We start from the raw sequence: 7,960 nt of genomic DNA, 5'->3' as shown, positions 1-7,960 counted from the left end.
CATTTGCAGGCTGTGTTCAGCAGCACGGCTCCTCCTCAGTTGCTCTTTATTTAGTTTGCAGAGAATAGGCTTAAATCTCTCTTTCCCACTACAATTTCCAAGACTAGTTGGAGTCCCTGTTCTTTTTGTTTTCATCTGTTTTCTCTTCCTCTGTCAAATATGGAACAAATCTGCATCATTTCTTTGTTTCACTTTTCTAAGTCCTTTTTTTGAGATTCTTCCCCTGGCTGACAACTGGGGAGGGGGAGTTTCCCCCCTCAGTTTGAAGGCTTCTCTGAATTTGCAATACCATCATAATTAGCATGTTTCTGCAGCCCAGAGATGGTCACAAAACTTTCAAAATCATCACAGTAATTTAGCAATCATTAGATACTGGCAACACTTAAATTTTTTAAACTCATTCCTCCCAGCTTGCTGTTAGCTTAACAGTCTCCGCGTACAACAAACTAATAATAAAGATTGTAGATAATAACTCAGTTACAACTGAGATGGCTTTGAGAGCACTTTTTTTTTCTAAATTACCCTTCTTCACCGTGGGAAAGGCATTAAGCTCCTCTGGGGGACTGGGTAATAACTCATGGATTGGCCTGCAGGTTGTCTGAAGAAGCTTTCAAGACAAAGTCAAGGCACACGCGTCAGGAACAGCCTGTCTGCTCAGAAAAAAAGCAGAGCTCCGCTTGCTAGCAGGTGAAGTGGGAATAGTTTCATGCTATGGAAAATGAGGCCCTGACACTGTTGCATTACTGGAGTAACCCTCACTGTCGATATACTAATAAAAAAAGGGAACATTGGCTGTGAGTACAAGGAGCAGGCCGACCTCGTGGAGCTCAGCTCAGCTTGGCTAGGAGAACTTGAAGGAATGACTAACTCAAACAAGAACGTTTTATGAGGCCTTTTATATCATCGTCTGAAAAGAGTGAGTGGGGAGGGTGCAGATTTACAGTTCTGAGAGGCACCAACCTTGGCCAGGATGGGCTCAGTCTCAGTCCTTGGTAGATTTTGTGCTGTAGGCTTTCATGTGCTGCGTTATCTGTGAAGTTCTGGTTCTGACATCATTTACGGTGCTTAGCACAACTCTTTGTCCTCTGTGGATCATGTGAAAAAAATCTGAAGCCTGCCTTCAGTGCTCTGGGATATAGATAACTAAATCATTTTCTAAATAGTGCCTGATTATTGGTGTTCAAAACACAGGACAAAGCTAAAGAGAGACTGGATGGATAAGCTCAGAAGAAAAAAATGAGGATGATGCTGGTGCTAAAAGCAAAGCAGTAACTTGTGGATTAAAGCTACTTGCTTGAGGGTTCAGACCCCAAGGTCTTGCTGTTCTACTTGTAGCTACAAACCAACTTAGGAAATGGCCCTGGGATATTTTCACTGAGAAAAAATTATTGCCCATGAGCTGGGTTTTTGGGAAGGGGCTGGAGCCTGAGACCCTCCCAGCTGCAGGGGTTTGAATTTCCCCATTGCTCTCTTCGTGGTTTTGATTCATCGGCTTGTGGTAACACAAGTATCATGTTAAGGACAGCCTCAGGCCGCTGAACTTTGCCTTCTGATGGCTGCCACGCAATCCCCGTCCTGCTGGTAACACGTCTTCAGAGCTGTTAGGCTGGCTTATGCCATGCCAATTGCAGATATAATGAGCTACAATGATGTTATGTCCCCGGATGTTATAAGTAATGTCACCAAAGAGAATGTCTTACAAGACTCACACACAAGAAGATCTCGTGATTTAAAAAGCAAGGTCTGCAAACATTAGCATTTCCACGGGGTTACTCATATTCCTAACTTCAGGCATGCACAGATTAGGGTTGGGCAAAAGTGAGACCTTAGAAACAAACTAATGGAAAGAATACAAAAGAGATATAATACTAACTTGTGTCAACATTAGAGATTTCTAGGTTGGTATGGACATTTTTTGAGGGCATGGTGTCTTCTCGTGAGAGTAAGATATAAGAGAGCAAAATCAGAGCCAACAATTCTGAAGTATCCACTGTAAAGGACTCCCACTGAAAATTGTTTCAACTCAGAGCAGGAGAAAGAATGCAGCCATAAACTGTGACAAGTGGGAGTTTAACATTTGAGAAGTACTGTGCAAAATCCTGCTTCGTGTCTTTCCTTTCTGCTATCTTCAGTCAGAACACATAGGGGTTTGTTCTGCATTGAACCTGTGCCTTTGTGTTATGTCTCCAGCCATCCCCTCTTTTTCCTCCATTTGCTTGTATCTTGTTTCTTGTTCTACAAGAAAACAGTCAGACGGAGAATTAGGAAGAAGTTGATGTAAAGAGCGAGATGAGTATCTCAACAAGACAGCTCTATAAAAGGGAATTGCTCAGCAGCATTGGGAATACATCAGAAAAAAAATAAATAAATACAGGATTTACTGCCCTTGTCAGCTATTTTGGATGAATCAGAACCAAAAACAAAATCTGAGCTCTGATTTCCAGAAGAAAAAGCAGTAGTTAGTCATATACTGAGGGACAGCAGTGCTTCAGGCTGACTACTTTATGCCTTGACTACTTTATTCTTTTGTGATCAGTGCCTGTGCCAGGTCTGTATATGCTAGAGAAATACATTATTCTCAATCTGCTCTTTTCTCCTGTTTTTCTGGGACTGTGCAGCAGGGCTGCAGCAGTGCAGAGGCAGTCGATGCCTCCCCAAATGCAGGCCCGTATGATTCACGGACCGTGTATTGTGGCCTCAGTGGTCACCAGTGAGCCACATCCCCAGGAATTACTGCTGGGGGTGTCTGTGGTTTAATGCACAGCAGTGCATCATCCAAGTGGGTGACTTGAATATAAGCAGTGAGGAAAGGCACACGGTCATGTTGGTCATGTTCAGTCGTCATGCCACGCTGCAGAACAGTGGTATTTTCATTTAAATGCCAGGCAACAAAAGAGTGTATTGCGCAAAGTACAGGATGCAAGTCAGTCCAGTTCAGCTCAATATTCTTATTTGAAAGAGTTATTGCAGGCTAGGCAGAAAGCACAATAGCCTGCAGCTTTCAGTCCTGTTCTCTTCCTAAATGATCCTGAAAGATTTTATTGATGTCAGCTACTCCCTCCATTTAGGCTGAGCTCTGAACTGCTTATGGGCCCAGATGAAGTGTCACGGTATGCATTCAGCAATATCAGGATATTTTGCAATCGTGAATTTGTGAAGATGACCTATTTGAACTAAACAATGTGTGCCTCTGCAGCTGCAAGCCGAGGTCTAGCCAGTGTTTTCTCTTTCTTTACACACATACCAAAGTCCCACTCCTAATTTAACGTCTAGAACAGAAGAAACAACAAAGCCATTCACCCATTTTTGAGACTGAGAACATTTGTAGCACAGGTCAGCGAGGTAAGGCTGGGAGCTGGTGCCAACCAGGTCAGGAGGAATCAGCAGCTCCAGGAAACCCATCTGGCCATCAGGGATCCTGCACGTCAGGTGTCCTACAAAAGTAACGCAGCAAACAGGCATCTTCAGAGGGGGATTCAGCACCAGAGCCTTACTTACACCTCCCAGATTACCCTCTGCAAGTGTCTTCTTTCTTGACTGAAACAACACAAAGGGCTTTGGATCCCTGTAATTAAAATAGCTCTTCTCTCTGGGGCCTTACTTGGGAACTGCAAGTCTGGCCATATGATCACCCCTGAAGAGAACGGTGGGATGCTGAAACAAACAACATACGTCGGCTGCTAGCCTGCTGCTAGGCCACCATGTAAAAGCTGGCTTTTCAAGGTCAGGGACAGTTTATTGGTATTTTCTGGCTCCTCTGGTTCAGCAGAGAACTGAAGGGAAAGTAGGCTCATGAGTGCCCCCGGATAAACAGGCAAAGGAATTGAGCAGAGTACAGGTGAGAAAGTGCAGGTACTTCTGAGCCTGGACTGAGTGGCTCATCATGTATTAAAGCACCATTTTTCAAACTTGCTTTGTCACGAAAAGGCTGTTACGGGAAGCCTGGAGAGAAAGCCCCGCAGCGAGCAGGCCGCTGCCTGCAGACCAAAGATGGTGAGGCAGCCCCTCAGGTGCACGTCCACCAGCGGCCTACCTTGAAACAGAGCCCGAGGGAGACGGGGGAACTGCCGCTGCCCGAGCTCGTCTCCTCGAGCCTCGCTCGTCCCAGCCCCTTGTTAGCCGCTGTTTTGGAACAGTTGCTTAGAGACCGCAAGAGCCTGGCTTCAACTTCAGGCGAGTTAATTTGACATTAAAACTTGACAATACCAAATGTATTCCAGGGTTGAGACGCTCGCAGATGAAAACCACAACATTGGTAGACATCGCTATTAAACGCAACTCGAACGAACAAGCGTCTGGTCAGAGATCTGGGTGAGCCCCCCCCCTTTCCTCCTCCCCAGGCTCTCAGAGATATTTGCAAGAAGACATGCTACACTTCACGTGTCCTCGTCTTGCTGGAGCTAAGCTAAGCGTCAGCTCCATCCACCCCTGGCCTCAGCTGCCTGGTGGGGGCTCCAGACTCACCTTAAATTTGTCAGTCCTTGTAGCAATGAGGTCCTATAATTTCAAGGCCGTGGCCACAGACCCAGTGCTGCCTCACCCCCACCTCTTGCATGTTTTTAAGAAGCCACTTGAGATGCAAGCTTTCTGGCTTATGAAGGCACCACTTCAGATAGATGCAACTGTACAGAATTCTGTCTTAGTAACATAAGAAACAAACCAATAAATAAATAAATATTTCAAAACAACCCCCTCTCCTCCCACTCTGCCACCCATCCCATTTGGCGTCTGCTTGTGTTCAAGCTGGCAGGGTCCCCTGCATCCGCTTGTAGCTTCCCTCTTGGCCTCAAGCAGGCAAAATGGCCGAAAGACCAAGAATAAAACATTTCTTACTCTTTTGTAGCTTTCCTGGATTTTTGGACAAATGATCATTAATCAGAAGCAGTCGCAGACCTCTTATCCTGGATAAACACTGGCTTATTTCTCATGCTTCTTCCTCTCAAATCCAGAAACAAGTATTGCCATTTCGACAGTAGTAGGACCCAGTTACCGTGCTGTTGTGAAGTGCTTTTGTGACCGATAGCTCAAAAATGCTTCTGTGATTTTTCCTTTGTCACTAATATATTGATGGTTGTGTAGGGCTCTTGCAGCAACTCTTCCTGCCGTAGCATGTTGATTTAATAACTGTGCTGTCTCCAACTGGCGGGGGCCAGAACACATGGGCTGTTTGAATCCCTATCAGAGCAGCCACATAACGCTGGGCTACTTCTCCACTTCACTGGTTCTATCCAAGCTTTGATATACTCAGAAACACAGATTTGATTAGATGTCACTGGCTGTGAAAATGTACATTCAAGTTCACTGGAGCAAGTCTTGCAGTCTTTAACCAAATATTATTCCCAAGAAGAACAATGGAAAGGGTCCTTACTTCAGTGAAAATCAGACCGCTCTTTCATTGTTTCCTTATTAATAAATCTCCCTTCGTGTAGAATGTGAGACATTTTCTCTCTCATCCCTGCAGCTGAAAAATGAAAAGGCCCTTTCCCTTGGGAATCATTTAAAATCATGTAACATGCCACTGAGAACAAATAACCTAAGAAAAGTGCTGTAGACAACATTTTAATGAGCTTTATCAGATGATGAAAAATATAATGCTTCCCTGTGCAGTCATGGGGAAGCCATGAATCTTGATCTTGACTGTGGCTCTGGAAGTGAGTGAAGGAGAAAGGATAAGGTTTTTAAGTGTCAGCTCTCCACCTTGAGAATCAGAATCTCTGTCCTTACTTGGTCTGTATAAAAAATGTCTATGTCTACAATGCTTTTCCTTGTAATATTTAATTCTATGTGAAATTGTAGTTCTGAGTTATATTGACAGACTAGAGCAGGAAAATGTATCACAAGCAGGGTATTTATTTTTACAGTCATATACTTCATAAGAAAAAAAAATTAAATGAACTCTTGTCCATAATGAGCTCCTAAGAAACAATTGAAAAAGAAAAAAAAAGAAAAAGAAAAATCCCCTAGAAAACAGCTGTTTTTTTTTTTTTTTTTTTTTTTTCTTTTTTTAACTTAGGCATATTCAACTACCTGAATCAAATGCATAAAGACCCCAAGGGAGATCTTGCACTGAAAGTGAGTGTTTGTTGCTTGATATATCCAAACAAATGGCAAACTGTAAAATCAGCTGGAAGAAGGGTGGCTTGGCTCTCAGGAGGCTGCCTTTGTGTTTCTGGAAGACTCACTGGATCCATGGAGGCATCTCCTTCCATAAGCCTCCCACCGTATACTTATGCTTGCCCAATTTTACTGACTAGTGATTTTTCAAGGTACCTCCTGTATCTTTGTGAAACATTTTGCAGTTTATGAACTCTGTAAAAACCCTTTAGGAGAATCATCCAATATCCTGAGTTGGAAGGGACCCACAAAGGTCATTGAGTCCTACCACTGGAGAAAAATTAAGTGAAGTCAATCAATGAAGTTGTTCAGGTCAATTATCATCAAAGAAAGGAGAAGGAAATATATATATATATATAAATAGGTTGTTTTTTTAAGATGAAAAACGTGATTTAGTGCCATTTTATGTTCACTTCAGACATGATGCACCTCTTGGCGTAACTCTGTCCTTCCTATCATAAGAGAATACATGAAAGATTTACTGTAAAAAAAGAGATAAATTACCTTACATGGACAGGAGAACATTTTCTTGTTGGAAATCCCCAAATGGAATAAAGCCAGGCAGTGTTGACAGCTCTGTGGTGTTAGGGAAGAGAAGGGAAGGGAAACCGATAGATGTTAACAGATGAAACAATTTAAAACTGTTTGCCCATACATATAAGCATAATAATGCTCAAACAGCACAATGTTTTAAGTGGCAATTGTGTAATTGCAATTTGCAAAAGTAAATTGAATGAGCAATATGTATTCTATATATGTGTTTTACACTGCTTCAGACATTTTTTTTTTCTAAAGGCGTATGCTAGGACAGCAAGGTGTCAAAAATCAATACGCTACAAGGGAAAACATACAGAGATTATAACTCCTTATCTAACATCAGAACAATGAACCCCAGGTAAGGATAAAATAAACAGACCTTTTATAAGTTACTGCAGGAAGATTTGGAAAGACAAACATTGTTTATTAACTAGCAATAGTAAAGTCTGCATCTGTCAGGACACCTACTGACAGATTTATTTCTGAGTGTAATGGAGAGAATATATTTTTAGAAAAGGGTAGTATATTTTTCTTGTAATTTGAAAGTTCAGCAGGAAGAAATAACTCAGTCTTGCAAAAAAATCCTAAGGCAGTGTTGTCATTTTATGAGCACTAGATTTTACGAAGATTAGTGCACAGCAAAAGTTAAAAAAAGAGAGGTTTGCTTTTTAAAGAAAGGAATTGCTTTTACAAAAATGTTCTATTAAAGTTCCTGCAATCAAACTAGCAAAACAAGGGGTCTAGAGGCATGCTGGGAGGAGGTATTTTGTTCCCAGTGGAGAAAAGATTTTTAGTATCATTCAGACTTTGGCATTCTTGTGTGATGTTAAGATCCCTTGTCGAAAAGGGATTGGTTTGTGTGACACTTAGCAAACAAAGAAAGGCCGTGTTCAAGCCTTTCATCTAAAAATGCCTTTCTATAACGAGGACATAAGATGGGGTATGTACTGGTTGGTGTCTCCATGGCAGAACTAGAGGATGACCATGGTCAACTCTGTCCTGCTACAACATCAGTGTGGTCTACTCTGTGCCAGCTTTTGTGCTGCATGGTCCTGGCTGGAGAAACCTGGTGGGAATACGATGGTCCTCACCCAACCATGAAATTAAATTCAAATCTTGAAGGCCAAGTGTCTCATCCTTAAATTGAACAAAGAGAAGTAATGCACTCCATGGCAAACAAATATGACGCGATTTGGAAATGGTCTCCCACCAAAAATTACTGAGAGTATAAGGGTTTTGAGTAAACAGATTTCTTCACAAAAAAAAAAAAAAATAGGTGGCCACTGTGGGAACTGTTCATGCCATTAAA

The sequence above is a fragment of the Oxyura jamaicensis genome, chromosome 2, assembly GCF_011077185.1.
Source record: "Oxyura jamaicensis isolate SHBP4307 breed ruddy duck chromosome 2, BPBGC_Ojam_1.0, whole genome shotgun sequence".
In the NCBI taxonomy this organism is placed as follows: Eukaryota; Metazoa; Chordata; class Aves; order Anseriformes; family Anatidae; genus Oxyura; species Oxyura jamaicensis.
Note: the sequence above shows the minus strand (reverse complement) of the source record.